Source organism: Symphalangus syndactylus, chromosome 10 (genome assembly GCF_028878055.3).
Source record: "Symphalangus syndactylus isolate Jambi chromosome 10, NHGRI_mSymSyn1-v2.1_pri, whole genome shotgun sequence".
Taxonomy (NCBI): domain Eukaryota; kingdom Metazoa; phylum Chordata; class Mammalia; order Primates; family Hylobatidae; genus Symphalangus; species Symphalangus syndactylus.
This window is the reverse complement of record NC_072432.2, coordinates 77,443,740-77,460,803: the sequence shown is the minus strand read 5'-3', so window position 1 is coordinate 77,460,803 and position 17,064 is coordinate 77,443,740. Positions and strand designations below refer to the sequence as shown.

General features: G+C 37.8%; 1 protein-coding gene across 23 annotated transcripts in view; it reads left to right on the top strand.

Annotated features, from left to right (window-relative positions):
* The window catches only part of ADGRL3 (adhesion G protein-coupled receptor L3), an 873,224-nt gene that overhangs the window by 632,338 nt on the left and 223,822 nt on the right, over nucleotides 1-17,064 (top strand). The window lies entirely within an intron of this gene.

The window sequence follows — 17,064 nt, the reverse complement described above, 5'->3', positions numbered from 1 at the left end:
AACCTGATACATTGCTGTTTCATATAGAATATTTCAAATTCTTTTGAAAATTTGACAAGATAAATATTTTTATCCTTATTATAGAAATAAAAGGCTGAGGCTTACAGAGATAAAGTAGTTCATCCAGCTATTAAGTGCTAGAGTCAGGACTCTGGAATAGATTCTAAACAGTAACTACATTTTTTAGAGTTAGTAAAAGATATGATAAAAGTAGCAAAATACTGTGCCAAGGAGGAAAAACTTTTCCTCTACCCACCTAGGTCTTATTCTAAGAGGCCTGCAAATTAAACTGACAAAAGACAGATTAACAGGAGAAAAAAGCTTATTTACAAGTGTAATGCATGTGCAAAGACTGCTCAGTGGTGAGTAACTTATCATCACTACCATCACAAAGGCAATTAGAATGTGGTGCTTTTACACCTAACTTAGTTGGGGAAAGGGAGAGGGGAGAAAGGCTTCTATGGTTTCTTTGGAAAAGACAAATTGGTTTTTAGCAGAACAGGAAGATGATAGGAAAGTGTGTGATAATGTTCATCTATACAGGTATGATTGGTCTATTTGTCTTCCTTAGGGCATTAAAATTTTCCAAAGAGGATTCAGAGTCAGTATGTTCTCTTTCTACCCACTAGGAGTAGTCTCACCCTGAAATGGGAATTTATGGCATCCTCATATTTTTAGAAGTTGTGTTTTTAGGGAAGTTCTGGAAAGGCTTCTGTCTGCATCTGTAGATTCTCAAAGGTTTTGAGCTTAAAATAATCTTCATGCCAATTGTGAAGTTCTTAGTGGCCCCTCACTATCATCTCTTATGAAACAACTTAAAAATAATAGTCATGGTAGTCTTCTAGGAAGAAACAATTACACGGTGTTGTCAGTAAACAGACCTTATTTCTTAGGGATAGGGTGGGGAACTGGCATTGCATAATCCTTTTAAAGTTAAATGAAGTGAGAATTCCATGGATGGTGCTCTCAAATGAAGAGTTCCATTGTCACCATGTGCTTCATACCTTTGAGAGTAAGCTCTAGAATGGCATTGTTGTTGTTGTTGATAAAGTTTGTTTGGGGGAGGGAGCAAAAAAAAGAAAGAGAAAGAAAATAAAGTTTTTTTCTCATGAAACTCTCTTTACCGTGAATCACCTTCCCCAGATCCCAAGCTATAGCTAAATAAATACCTCATGGTGCTATTTAGTAGTAATTATACTTGCTGGATTCTATCATAAAAGGAGAGAGAAAGAAATGTCTATAAACCACTTTGACCATTGCATTGCAAATAAAGATAAAAATCAAATTTAAATCAAGAAGCCTTGTAAATAGTTTCTGAAAAACATAGCTATTTTAAGAGGGTGTTTACAGTGGTTTAAAATTACTGGGCACAATATTAACCTAGCTCTATAAAAAGGAAACAGAAATAAACAGCAAATGTTTATAGAATTTCTCATGGTAGTTAAGCATTTGTCTTATTTAGGATTCTGTTTAAGGATGTAAGATTGTCAAGCAGGTAAACTCAAGATCATTCTTCTATTTGTTAGAACTTCAAATTTTGTTCATGTGAGGTAAATTAAAACTACATTTGAACATGTATGATTGAGTTACTTTGGTTTAATAAAGATGTACGTGTCTAATACAGAAACACAAATGCTTAACATCTTTGACTAGAAAAATTGAAGAATAACCAAGTCTATTATATTAAGTTAATGAATTAAGTTTTATCATAAGAAAAATCATAATTTCTCTGGTTGAAAGTAAAAATGGTCTATGCCTTTTATCTTTAAGTAAAGGCATAAAGGTACCGTTTTATTCAATTTCTTTTCTTTGTTATTTTTTATTGCAGAAGAGGGAAGAGAGTTGGTTTAATTTAATAAAATATGAAAGGCACTGCCTATAACTTAACTTACATTCTTTTCTTTGTGTAAGTGCCTAGAGCAAATGGGAATGATCTTTAAAGAAATCTAAGTTAAGGCCGGGCGCGGTGGCTCACGCTTGTAATCCCAGCACTTTGGGAGGCCGAGGCGGGCGGATCACGAGGTCAGGAGATCGAGACCACGGTGAAATCCCTTCTCTACTAAAAATACAAAAAATTAGCCAGGCGTGGTGGCGGGCGCCTGTAGTCCCAGCTACTCGGAGAGGCTGAGGCAGGAGAATGGCGTGAACCCGGGAGGCGGAGCTTGCAGTGAGCCGAGATCACGCCACTGCACTCCGGCCTGGGCGACAGAGCCAGACTCCGTCTCAAAAAAAAAAAAAAAAGAAATCTAAGTTAAATGCCAGTGAGAATAACACAAAAGTGATCTTCAAAATCATCTAATGTAAGGAGTCCTGCTGATAGAGAGTGTTTTGTTTTTTGTTTTTGTTAAGGAAACTTGAGTAGGATGGAGTAAGGAAATGGGGAAGGAAGAAAAGGAGTGTGTACTGGAGTACTTAAAAGTAACGCAACTTATGTGGTAGTTTTAAATATGTATTGCTATCTGTGGTATCCTTTTTTATATAACTGTGAAGTTTGTAGTTAGATTGTGATTTTGTTCGGTTTTTCTTTTTTTGAGATGGAGCCTCACTCTGTCACCCAGGCTGGAGTTCAGTGACACTGTCACAGCTCACTGCAGCCTCGACCTCCTGGGCTCAGGGGACCCTCTCACCTCAGCCTCCTGAGTAGCTAGTCCCACAGGCATGCAACACCATGCCCAGCTAATTTTTTTTTTATTTTTTGTAGGTACAGAGGTCTCACTATGTTGCCAGTACTGGTATCAAACTCCTGTGCTCAAGAAATTCTCTTGCCTCGGCCTCCCAAAGTGCTAGAATTACAGAATGAGCCACTGCATCTGGCCATATGATTCTTAAACTAAGAGGAAAAAAAAGTATATTTATGGTACTTTTTTGTTGTTGTTGTTTTCTTTATAATGGGCATAATTTGTCAGGTTTTTTTTTTCTTTCTAATTGGTTGGTTGATATTGCTTAGGTTTTGGAGATAAGACATGTGAAAAGGCCAGCTGCCACGGCTCATGCCTGTAATCCCGACACTTTGGGTAGGCCAGAGTGGGTGGATTACTTGAAGCTAGGAGGTCAGGACCAGCATGGTCAACATAGTAAGACCCTGTCTCTGCCCACCCCTCCCCCAAAAAAAAAATTAAGTTAGCTGTACATGGTTGTGCATGACTGCAGTCCCAGCCACTCGTGGGGCTGAGGTGGGAGGATCACTTGAGCCCAGGAGTTTGAGGCTGCAGCGAGCCATGGTTAGGCTATAGCACTCCAGCCTGGGCAACAAAGCAAGACCCTCATCTTAAAAAAAAAAAGGATGTTAAAAAAAAAAAGCAAATCCAGGTTCTTCTGTAATGAATGATGTACATAGGATAATCTTACCTTTTTAGAAAATGAATTGACCATCAACTAGTTTGTCTCGTTTATTTATTTACTTTTATTTTTATTTGAGAAGGAGTATTTCTCTGTCCCAGGCCGGAACACAGTGGTGCAATCTCGGCTCACTACAACCTGTGCCTCCTGGGTTCAAGCTATTCTCCTGCCTCTGCCTCCTATGTAGCTGGGATTACAGGCGCCTGCCACCATGCTCGGCTAATTTTTATATTTTTTGTGGAGACGGTGTTTCACCAGGTTGGCCAGGGTGGTCTCGAACTCCTGACCTCAAGTGATTCACCTGCCTCAGCCTCACAAAGTGCTGGGATTACAGGCGTGAGCCACCGCGCCCAGCCTGTTTGTCTCATTTAACTTTCACAAATACATGTTGTGATATTAAATCCTATTTACATATAAGGAAAGGGAAACTCCATTGGTTTGTACCTGGTAATAACACATTTTGAATGTACACTTTTTTGAGTCTAAGCCTGAGGGCATCTCCTTTTATTACCTTCAACTGTGGAAACACTTCTGGACTTCTCTATTGTTGCTTTCCTCTTTTTCAGTCTCTGTTTTGCTAGTTACTGTACTAGGGCCTTTGGGAGGTTATAATAAATGTACTTGTTTGTTTAGTTTCCTTGATATCCCCTCCTTAGATGAGAATTTTTCCCTAAAAGGGTAAATCAGATAATTTGAGAAGCAGGAATAGGTAGCCTATGTTCATGAGTTTGCACCTGAACTGGGAAGAGAAAAAGGTTTGAAATAATTGATACTGCTTCTGAATGATGTATCAAAACATGCTACTGGAAGAAATTTTCCTTGTCTGGCGGAAGGAGAGTAAATTGGGTTTTTGTTTGCTTGGTTTCCGCTTAAATTTTATCTTTTAGAATTGCTTTCTTCCTTCCCCACCTCTTTTTCTCTATTCAAATCTAATAGAGCTTTCTCCTCAAACTTCTAATCACAAGGGGGGGTAATAACTGGATGCTAGGTGTACTTTATCATTGTAAACTAAAGATTTACATTGGATAGCTTTGTAAAGTCACAGACTCTAGATTTCCATAAAAGCCAAGCTGTTAGCTTACCTCCTCCCCTTTTCTTTCTTCATCTCTTGCCATCCCTACTCTACCCTCTCCTCTCTTTCATATTTTGCAAAAATAAAAGCAACAATGAATATCCTAGTTCAAACCTTAAACATTTGAAAAATCCAAGGAAAGAAAATCCTTAGGCATAACTGAAAATTGTTGATCTCTACCAGGTTATTCCAATAAGCTGGAGGCTGTCTTACGTATTTGCATATAAATTAGGTCATTTCTTAAATTTGCATATATATTCTTACGCATTGCAAATAGTCTCAGGTGATGTTCCAGTCCAAATTACAGTAGCTTGTACCCGGGAGGAAACTCTTTCTTGAATTTTTCTGTTCTTCACACCATTTCATCAACCGCTCATTGTAATTGACCCAAAATTTTCTGTCAGCACCACATAATTGATAGAGATTTTGAAAATAGAAGGTGAGAAAAAGGGGTTAAAGAAGGCAAAAAGATTTGTTTTGAAGAATATTTCATACCTGAGGACAGATTCTCCCTAAGGAGAAAAAGGAGTACGCCCGTGAGATCATTTAACCCATGAGAGAATTTCAAAATTGTAGAATGTATTTTTTTTTTGTTATTAGATAATGTAAAATAAATTACTTATCATGAGAAAAAATAATTTCCAGGGCTGAATGCGCACACGAATATTAAATCATCTGTGCCTGGCTGGAGTTTTCTTGAAGGTTTCGCGCTGCCTAGACTTTACTCTCATGTGCGCACTGTTATTATAATACATGTCCTGGGGGCAGGATGAAGGCATGAGAACAGGCCAGCATGAATGCAGACAAATGACTGGAATTTGGCTTTAGTTGTCCTTAGTAAGAGCCAGCAGGGTTGACACCATGGGTATTTTGCAATCGTTTGTTTAATTAGCTGAATCTCCTAAGGGAAAATTATAAGAAGTGGCAAACTCTCAAAGCCTAGTTTAAATCTGCTTTTTTTTTAAATGTACGACAGAATTTCATAACACAGAGATGTTAAAAAGGCACTAGTGAATAAATTCTATACAGTTAAAACATTTTAATACCAAAAGCAATAAACTACAGAGAAAAGTGAAAATAAATTAGGTCAAAATATTATTCACATGAGAGAACTGAGGTAAATATTTGCAGGTGGCTAAGAAAATTATACTTCGGGTGGGAGAATTTTTCCTTACACGCCTTCTATTTTCTCTCATTTTTGTTTCCTGTAGATTTTTCTACATAGATAAGTATATGACCAAGTTTAGATTATCTTCTGACTAATAAATTTTTTAGTGTACAAGATATTTAATTATTTTGGAGTAATTAAAGGGCCTGATCTAAAAGCACTAAATTCTTCGTCATTCTGCTTTGGGGCATTCTTAGTTTAGACCTAGGTAGCTGGAGGATTGAAAGGCCAGTGAGCTTGGTTTTCTTCTGCATTTGGGTTACAAACACAAAGACAGCTGTGGACTGCGAATTATCTTCCCCTGGAAGAAAAAAGCATCTGGCTGAAACACCATCTTCTCAGGTGTTTTTCCTTAAAAAAAAAAAAAAAATCGACTGTATCACTAAGAAAATCAGAATCTTATTAATGTATTGATTCCAGATGAATAAAGTCCATCAGGTTTGTTGCAATCCTAATGCTAGAGGGTAAATTCACCTGAAAGCGGTTTGTGTTTTGTAAGAAGCTGCATCATTTGCTGTTTTTGGTGGCTGATAATTTTAGTATAATTTCATTGAAAAGATCAACTCAATGAAGCCTTCTAGTCGTGGATGCATATAGTCTACACTGAAGATGATAGTGTCTATACTGGAAATTGGAAACAGGTGTTTCAGCACTGGTTCTTTAAGGGCTGTTACAAATTGCTTTCAGTAGTAGGCTATGAAGAAACACATGTAAGAAGAGAAAAACAGCAACTTATGATTCTTGCAATTATTACCTCCCGTATACTGGTATTGAGAGATTCAACTGAAAAAAAGGAAGAGCACCAAGGATTAAGTCTTTCAAAATGTGGGTCTTTGTTGGAAAGTATGATAGAAGAGAGACAGAGAGAGAGACTGATTTACTCTTCATACTATAAAACTTCTTTAATTTCCTTCACTCTCAGAAGTTGGGTAATGTTGATGTCATTTCTAAGTTTATGGATATAAACTTATAGATATGCAAAAACCAATCAGGAGAGGCTGATAATGTCCACGAATATACTTACCCTTTCTTCTGCAGCGTTAGAACCTCCTGTTTTTGGCTGGACACTTAACTTCTGAGAATAAAGATGTTTTCCAACTTTTTCTGGCAGCTAGGTGTGTCTTGGCCAATAGTATTATAAATAATGCTGGTGTGTGCAACTTCCAGGAAGTGTTATTGAATGAAGGCCTCATTCCCTTTCCCTTTTCTATCCTTCCTGCTGGCTGGTGCAATATGCAAGAGGAGCCATTGTGAATCACAAAGTAGACTCTATGAAGGCAAAACTGAGAGCATGATAAAAAGATGGCTGCTTTTGTACCAGCTCTGGAAACCTGTTTTTTCCTTGAGAGAGAAAAAAAATTATCCTTTGAATAAGTCATTGTTATTTTGGATTTTCTGTACTAACAGACTTAATCCTATTATAATTTGCCTAAGATCCAATAAAGATTTCACTAGTAGGTCAGGTGTGGTGCTTCGTGCCGGTAATTCCAGCATGTTGGGAGGCCAAGGCAGGAGGATCGCTTGAGCCCAGGAGTTCCAGACAAGCCTGGGCAACATAGCAAGATCTCCATCTCCACAAAAAAAATAAAAAATTAGCCAGGCATAGTGGGTAGTGTGTGTCTGTAGTTCCAGCTACTTAGGAGGCTGAGATGGGAGTATCACTTGAGCCTGGGAAGTCGAGGCTGCAGCAGTGAGCTGAGATGATGTCATTGCACTCCAGCCTGGTGACAGAGCAAGATCCTGTCTTGGAAAAAAAAAAAAAAATCAACAGTAGACTATATCAACGTCACATTCATAGGGGTCTTGCCCTCTCAAAAATGCATAAAAATTTTGGAAATCATATATTTTGTGTCTTCTGTTTTATCTTTGCTTCCTATTTGTTTTTTTCTTTCTATACTGGTCTTACCAGAATATAGTGGCTGCTAACAGTATAACAAAAATAGCAGTCAAAAAAGGGTTTCGGAAAAATAATTTAATTAAAATGGCTATAGATGGCCAGGCGCGGTGGCTCACGCCTGTAATCCCAGCACTTTGGGAGGCTGAGGTGGGTGGATCACCTGAGGTCAGGAGTTCGAGACCAGCTTGGCCAAGCTGGTGAAACCCCGTCTCTACGTAATCCCAGCACTTTGGGAGGCCGAGGCGGTCGGATCACGAGGTCAGGAGATCGAGACCACGGTGAAACCCCGTCTCTATTAAAAAATACAAAAAATTAGCCGGGCGCGGTGGCGGGCGCCTGTAGTCTCAGCTACTCGGAGGCTGAGGCAGGAGAATGGCGTGAACCCGGGAGGCGGAGCTTGCAGTGAGCCGAGATTGCGCCACTGCACTCCAGCCCGGGCGACAGAGCGAGACTCTGTCTCAAAAAAAAAAAAAAAAAAAAAAAAAAAAAAAAAAATGCAAAAATTAGCTAGACATGGTGGCGGATGCCTGTAATCCCAGCTACTCGGGAGTCTGAGGCAGGAGAATCACCTGAACCCAGGAGGCGGAGGTTCCAGTGAGCCAAGATCGTGCCATTGCACTCCAGCCTGGGTGACAAAGTGAGACTCCGTCTCAAAATATATATATATATATATATATATATATGTATGTATTTTTGTATATATATATGTATATATATATTTACTTTATTCACCCCAGAAAAAGAGGGAAAAGACTGACTAAAACCAATAATCGCAGTAACCTCATTGTTTTGCAGTTTGAACACCACTGCTTGAAAAATCCTGATAAACTCTTACATTCATCGCAACTGTCTTGCCTTAATGCAGACTCTCTTCATCTTTGTCTTTTTCCAACAGACTCAAGCTACTTTCACTGCTTTTGGACTGCTTCCTTCTTCTTTGACCAGCTCCCTCACTCCCTTCTGCTACTGTGTATTTATGTCTCTCTAACACTGAACTACACACTGCACAATTATTCTTCACATGTCAGTTAAAAACAGCAGAACCATTAGTTCCTACGTGACTAGTGGGTGTATAGTATCTACCCATTTAATATTAAGAAAGAAAATAGAAGAGAAAGTGGGAAAGATGGAAGGACTTTTTCTTAAAGTAAGCCAGCTTTCCTGTTTATATTCATTTTTAGAATCTTATGTGGCTAGGTGTAGTCATCAAATGCGTTTCTAATCTGTTTGATAATCTTTATTACAATGTTTTTGTTTTCACATTTTGTTTGCATTTTAATTTTCTTTGATGCACAAAATGTCTTGGAATATGCCCCCTCACCTTTTCTCTTTTGGACAGTCTCTTATATTGTCCAAAATATTAGAGAAACATGAAGAAGCTATGCAGATTTCCCATTACATTTTTCTCTTCTTCTCTTTTGTTTCATTTTTATTTATATCTTTGTATTTATTAATTAGTTGTTTTGTAATTTTTATTTTTTGAGACAGGACCTTGCTCTGTCACCTGGGCTAGGAGTACAGTGGCATGATCATGGCTCACTACACCCTCAAACTCCTGGGCTCAAGCCATCCTCACACCTCAGCCTACTGATTAGCTAGGACTACAGGTGCATGCCACCATGCCTACCTAAGTTTAATTTTTTTCTTTCTTTTTTTTTTTTGCAGAGACAGCAGTCTTACTATGTTGCCCAGGCTGGCCCTGAAGTCCTAGGCTCAAGTTACCTCCCCTCCTGGGCCTCCTAGAGTGCTGAGATTATAGGTGTGAGCCACAGCACCCAGCCTTCCTCCCTTTTATTAACAATTATAATTCTCTACTAAGTTTTATTTAATGTCCCAGAATTTGCTCAGTGGTATTATTAACGCTTAATGACAGAAATAAATGGCTTTAGTGGGAGACATGGCCATCTGGAGAAAAATCAGAAAATAATAGAAATATAGTGACACACTTAAAATTGCGACAATGTGGATGTTTACATCATTTGATGTAAACCAATTCCTACTAGCAATTGCTTACTAGTACCATTCCTATTAATGTGTAGTATTTAGTAGAATTTTATACCATTTATTGGCATAACATTCTGTTATCAGCAATTCCTTCATTTGTTCATTGCAAATGTTTATATTTATGCAAATTAAAGTCCTTTCTTGGCCAGGTATGGTGGCAGAGGCCTGTAATTCCAGCATTCCAGAAGGCCACGGTGGGAGGATCTCTTAAGTCCAGGAGGTTAACACCAGCCTGGACAACATAGTGAGAGCCCCATCTCTACAAAAGATTTTAAAAATCAGGGGAATATGGAGATGCACACTTGTTGTCCTAGCTACTTGGGGGGCTGAGGCAAGTGGATCTCTTGAGCCCGGAAGTTTGAGGCCGCAGTGAGCTATGACGGCATCACTGCACTCTCGCCTAAGCAACAGAGTGAGACCCTTTCTCTAAAAAAAACAGTTCATAAAGTACTTTTTATTAAAAAGTTACACATATTCATGTAGAACATACTAAAGAAAGTGAATAAAATAAAAAAAAAAATTCAATTGCCTACTTTCCACAGGTTATCAATATTCCCATCTGCATTTACAGCCATCTAGCCTTCTGTTAATGTTCATGCAGGTAATCCTACGGTGCATTCTGTTTTGCAAGCTTTTTTATTATTTCAAAATAGGTCATTAAAAAACCTTCCACATAAATATTTTTCTATAATATCATTGATGTTCATGTAGCATTTAATTTGTGTAGTATGTTAGGCTGTTCTTGCCTTTCTCTAAAGAAATACCTGAGACTGGGTAATTTATAAGGAAAAGAGGCTTAATTGGCTCACAGTTCTGCAGGCTGTACAGGAAACATGGTGGTGGCATCTGCTTGGCTTCTAGGGAGGCCTCAGGAAGCTTACAATCATGGCAGAAGGTAAAGGGGGAGCAGGCATGTCACATGGTGAAAGCAGGAGTGAGCAAGCAAGGTGGGGTGGGACGGGGAGAAGGAGAGGTGCCACATGCTTTTAAATGACCAGACCTCATAAGAACTCATCATCACAAAGACAGCACCAAGCCATGAGGGATATTTTATATATATATGTGTGTGTGTGTGTGTGTGTGTGTGTATATATATATATATATGTATATATGTGTGTGTGTATATATATATGTATGCATGTATATGTGTGTGTGTGTGTGTGTGTGTGTGTATGAGGGGCAGATCCAAGACCCAAACAACTCCTCACTGGGCCCTGCCTCCAGCATTGGGGATTACAGTTCAACATGAGATTTGGATGGGGACAAATATCCAAAGTATATCATATGGGTATTAGATAACATATTCAACAATTCATATTATGGTTTATTTTGGACAATTTAATTAGTTCATATTAATAGCACTATAGTAAGTATTCTTTATAAGTCATGTGATGATATTTTTGTACATATTCATGATGGTATCATTAAGACTGAATTCCTAGGTATGAAATTTCCAAAGTAAAGGATAGGCAAAGTGCTAACTTGAATAAATTCACTGACAATTGCCCTGCAGAAGAAATATTATACCAAGTTACAGATCAAGCAGCAGTGTATGGGGGAGGAGGGCTGCCCCAAAACCACACCAAATCTATAGTGCCATTTTAAAAAATGTCTGCAAACCTAAGGGGCAGGGTATGTGTGTACTACATGAAGGTAGATATACTTTTCTGTGAAGAATCATTAAACTTTTTTTTTTTTTTTTGGGACAGAGTCTCGCTCTGTCGCCCAGGCCGGAGTGCAGCGGCGCAATCTCGGCTCACTGCAAGCTCCGCCTCCCGGGTTCACGCCATTCTCCTGCCTCAGCCTCTCCGAGTAGCTGGGACTACAGGCGCCCGCCACCACGCCCAGCTAATTTTTTTGTATTTTTAGTAGAGACAGGGTTTCACCGTGGTCTCGATCTCCTGACCTCGTGATCCGCCCGCCTCAGCCTCCCAAAGTGCTGCGATTACAAGCGTGAGCCACCGCGCCCGGCCGAATCATTAAACTTTTATCACAGGAGCCTGTTGTTTAGAAGTCCCAAATGAGAAATTATAGTACATGAAGTGTGTATATATATATGTATATATATATGTATATACATATATATAAAAATATATTATATTATATAATATATATGTTAGAGGAGCAGACTTTTAAAATCATGTATCACAAATTTTATCATATGAACTGATTTCAATTTTGCTTTGTAAATGTAATAGTTCTAATTCTGAAGCCATGTGCATTAGTTTCCAGGGCTGCTGTAATACATCATTACAAATTTATCCTTTTAGAGCACTGAAGGCTCAAAGTCCAAAATCACAGCATTGGTTGGGCCGTGTTCCCTCTGAAGCCTCTAGGGCAGGATCCTTCTTTACCTCTTCCAGTATCTTGTAGCCCCAAGAATTCCTTGCTTGTGACAACATAACTCCAGTTGTCTCTGTCTTTGCAAGTCCCTCTTTCCTCTGTATGTCTGTCTCTGCATCCCTTCTTTTCTTATAAGGAAACCAGTCACAATAGATTAAGGGCCCACCCCACTCCGGTATGACCTCGTCTTAATTGAATTACGTCTGCAAAGACCATGTTTCCAAATAAGGTCACATTCACAGGTACCAGGGGTTAGGACTTCAATGTATCTTTTTGAGGGATGCAATTCAACCCATATCACCCTGTATTTTAAATTTTATCCAAGAGACTATTGTCTAATTCTGGTAATAAGACAATAATATTTCTTACTTCTGGGTTAATAATTTTAGTATTATTGACTCATGCAAGGATAAATTAAATGATCAAACTTTCTAAAGGCTTAATTAGCTTCCTATGGCTACTATCTGTTCCAGAGGTTCTCCTGTGTATAAATAATATCCTAATTAAAATACACTGAGGATTTTCTAAGATTTGCTGCTGATGTCACAAGTGTCTAGATCATGACAAAGGCAGTGAAGAAAGCTCCAACCCATTCAGCTCTCTGTCCGTAGCAGCATTCGGAAAAGTACTTTATGAAGCTAAAGTTAGTTCGTGACTGAATCAACTCCCATAAATAGGAAGTGTACACATTCTAGCAAGTTATAAGTTGTACGCAGTGAAGTTATGATAGCAGTAACCAGCATCCTAATGAAATGCCTCAGCCACTGTTGTAAAATAATTGTTCCTTTAAAATGGTCTGGATTTCTTTTTTCTCCACTTTGTCTAAGTTCTATCGATCCTTTGCTCTATTTGAAATTGTTCTTTTCTCACCATAACCTTTACCGCAATGTCACTTTCTTTTTTTAGGACTCTTATTACTCTTTGTAAAAGTCACAAACAGAGAGATGCTGACATTGCAGTTTAAGTCCAGTGATTTTTAGCAGTGCATTACCAATGAAGTATTGTTTCCTTAGGGCACAAAATCTAAATACTGTCTGTTTTCCTTGCTACTCAGCCTCACTTAGCACTAAAGCTCTGTATCATTAGGATGGATTCCAATATGTGTTTTCTGCATTGTTTTGAAGAGAGGAATATTTTTATATTATTTTTTGTGGAATATGATTCAAAAACTGCATCCATTTTCTCCCATTGAGCCCAAGCAGGCATATCTTGACTCTTTCTATGTAACTCTATTAAACGTCCTTCTCTGCAGCATTTTTGGGAGTGTAATCCATTTTGTATATAAACTATATGGAGCATTTAGAAACAGTTCTGTATGTTCTGTTTCTGGTGCCTAATTTTAATTATCTTTAGGTTAAATTTCCAATTCTTTCTTACAAATATTATACTCGTTTAATATCTAAATGCCAGCTGTGACTTTATTTCTTACAAACAAAGAGAAAATGCAATCAACATAACCAAACACATTTAGTTTATTTCTAATTTGAGGACAGCTTAAAATATTTTCATATTCCAGTAAACATTGCCATGGGTATTTTAGGTATAAACACATTACATGTAAACAGAACGCTTTTGCCAAACAGATTGACTTGAAGAATATTCACTTGAATTATGACATAATATAGCACAGTCAGGCAGATTTGAGGCATTGTTAAGACAGTCTTCTAAGAAATGTTATTTTGCTAGTTTTGACCATCGTGAGCATCAGGATCTTCACTCCTAATAAATATATATGGTTGCCTAATACAGGTCTTGACACAAACAATGCTTTAACTAAGAATGTTGTGATGGTCAATCTACATTTTCTAATATTTACTGAGCACATACCATGGGTGTATGCATTGTGCTCAGCATCTTATGCTACTTATCTCCTTTTATCTTCGTGAAAGTTCTGTGTTATTATTTTTCTCAAATTTATAGGTATAGACATTGAATCTTAGAGAAATTAAATATTGGTTGGTGCAAAAGCAATTGCAGTTTTGCCAATGGCTTTTGCACCAACCTAATGTGTAATAACTAGCTTCTTGCTCTAATTTTAAATGCTATTATTCAGCTTACCAATGACTACTATCAGTGGACTATAAAGAATAGAATGGGCTCTGATATCAGACTTTCACTTCTCTTACCATTCTTAGTGAAATGACAAATTTAACTTGAGTAACCAAGTGAATAGTCCTGATTTATTTTAGCTCCTGTGTCCAATTTCTGTAGGCCTAAGAGCTCAAGACAATGCAGGAAAATGTTATTGTTTATGACATATAAAATGACAGCGTAGAAACATTATTCTCTGGGATCTTTTCTAAAAATCATTTTCTTTGCAGCATTGTAAACTTAAAATTAATATTCTATTTCCGCAAGGCTCTTACTCCTGAATAATAGCTATAAATATTTTGGATGTTACAGAAGGATTGTAGTAAAGTGGAAATTTAAATATAGATGAAAAATATAAAATTTTATCAATAGACTATATAGTATCACCTGTGATCAACAAAAGGGAAGAGAGAAAAAATAACTTTAAGTAGAATTAAATAATAAATCACTCACTTTTACAATAATACTGCTGTTGAAAATTCAGTTCCCAAATGGAATCATCTTCCCCAATGGCATTACCTTATTAAAATTTTAAAAAGCACATTTCTTAATAATAAAAGTGAATAAAAAAGTGAACCAAGTGTCATTTTTAATCATGCACCAGCTGAAATTTGAATTAATTGCCTCATATCCATTATTTTTAAACATGTGTAATTTTATTTTTCTATCTACTGTTTTTAATTACATACTTAATATCCAAGTCTTTTAATGTTTCTTTTTAAATATACCGATATATCCGAATGGCAGAGAAATTATGAAGATCTTCAGTAGTAACAAAAGTGAGCAAAGGTGTGTAACTCAGAAAGGGATATATTTATTTCAAGAGCATTTGTTACATACTTAGAATGTTAATAAAAAATTGAGGTGTGGCCGGGAGCAGTGACTCACATCTGTGATTCCAGCCCTTTAGGAGACCAAGGCAGGAGGATCACTTGAGACCAGGAGTTTGAGACCTGCCTGGGCAGCATAACGAGAGACCTTCTCTCTACAAAAAATTTAAAAATCAGCCAGGTGTGGTGGTGCATACCTATAGTCCCAGCTACTTGAGAAGCTGAGGCAGGAGCATAGCTTGAGCCTGGGAAGTCCAAGCTGCAAGTGAGGCATGATCATGCCACTGCATTCCAGCATGAGCAACAGAGTGAGACCATGTCTCAAAAAAAAAAAAAAATTGAGGCTTTTGATTCAATGCATTTGAGTGTCATTTTCAGGGGACAATTACTGATGAACAACTTTAGAAGATCATTTGTTAAGAATATCCCTCTAAAATGGTGATTCCTAAAAATAGATTTTAAAGTTTGTTATTTTCTTTTTGTGATGTCATGTAGAAGACACCTCTCCAGTGCCATGTGAAACTGTTTATGTGGTGTTGGCATAATATAATAGATCCAGTGTGTTGACTTTTAAAAATCTTGAATAGCACTGTCAATATACGATAATAGACCTGTTTTGCCACACACCTAGAGAAAACATTGACATAGTTTTTAGTTTGTCAGGAACTGATTATGCCATCACGCATGTGTTTATGGAGAAAAAAGTGTCATAGGTAAATGTACGGTTAGTGTCTAAGTATTTCCAAAGCAAATCAAAATTTAGATCTCAAAGTTTACATGTTGGGAAGCTTCGAGGGTGGAAAATAGCAAAACTGAGGGTAGCCATATTACTGTGTTCCCTTTTACTTCTTAGAACCCTTTTTTAAAAGATAAAAAAGGAAGGTTTTTAAATGTTTTCTACACTCTGCTTGGTTAACACGGGTATATATGGTTGCATTTAACTACTTAGTAAAATAAACTGTTTCTGAAGTCCAAAATTGGTGCATTTAACTACTTTTTTATTTTATTTTATTTTATTTATTTTTTGAGACAGGGTCTCACTCCGTTGCCCAGGCTGGAGTGCCGTGGCATAGTCTCAACTTACTGCAACCTCTGCTTCCTGGGCTCAAGCCATTCTTGTGCCTCGGCCTCCCGAGTAACTGGGATTACAGGCATGTGCCACCATGCCTAGCTAATTTTTGTCTTTTTTGTAGAGACAGGGTTTCGCCATGTTGGCCGGGCTGGTCTCAAACGCCTGACCTCAAGCGATCCGCCTGCCTTGGCCTCCGAAAGTGTTGGGATTATAGGTGTGAGCCATAGCTTCTGGCCCATTTAATTATTTAGTACACCAAAAATTTGTTTTGGAGTGTGAATACCACAGTTAGTTTATTTAGTCTGTTTAGTACATTTAGTTAGAATGTGTAAAATTAAATATGAAAAAGTCTTTATGAGTTAAGTCTAAAAGTGTGTGGAATTACTGAGTAGGTATTTTTCTCCATAGAGGAATCCTGAACTCATCATCTTTATTTATTTATTTATTTATTTGTTTGTTTATTTATTTATTGTTTTTTACATGCAGCTGTGTTTAGAGCATGTTACTTTTGAAAACTACAGTTAACTCCACTCTTGCCATCACCAGCTACTCACTAGAAAGGAAACTTTAGTGCTATAGAGGTGTTCTTTTTGGTGATTTATCCTTCTTTGCACACTTGTTTTTTGTTTGTTTGTTAGTTGGTTGGTGTTTTGTTTTTTGCTGTGTCACCCAGGCTGGAGTGCAGTGATGTGATCTCGGGTCACTGCAACCACCCCCTCCTCTCCAGGTGTGGAGCCACTGCCCCTGGGTGAAAGTCCCTAACTGAATTCTGTGTTTGGTCTTTCTGGTGACCAGCCCCCATCCTGACGCCATTAGAGGCCCCACTTTGGGTCACCCCATTAGCATAAACTCAGGTGTGTTTGAAGGGGCTCCTTATGAATAACAAAAGACATTCCTACCACTCATGAAATTCTAGGGTTTTATGAGATCTATGCTAGGAACCAAGGCTGAAGAACAAATATGTTTTTTAGTATACCACAGTCTGACTTCTGGTGAGGGTGAAATGTTACTCAGATTGTCCCTTCACAAACCATCAGTAAGCTTTCCCAGTGTGTTTGCTGTTCCATCAGTTGCTAATTGTTTTATGTTTTACTACTTAGTTTCACTTTTGGCTGCAGAGCCTTAGTATAATGGCTATGAAAATACTTGAAAAAATGTAAAAGCACCTTCTGGCTACAAAGTTTTATTATTACTTGAGTTATGTTGAAGAACATTTCCCCCCTAGAGACTCTAAAGAAGCCTGCTTGT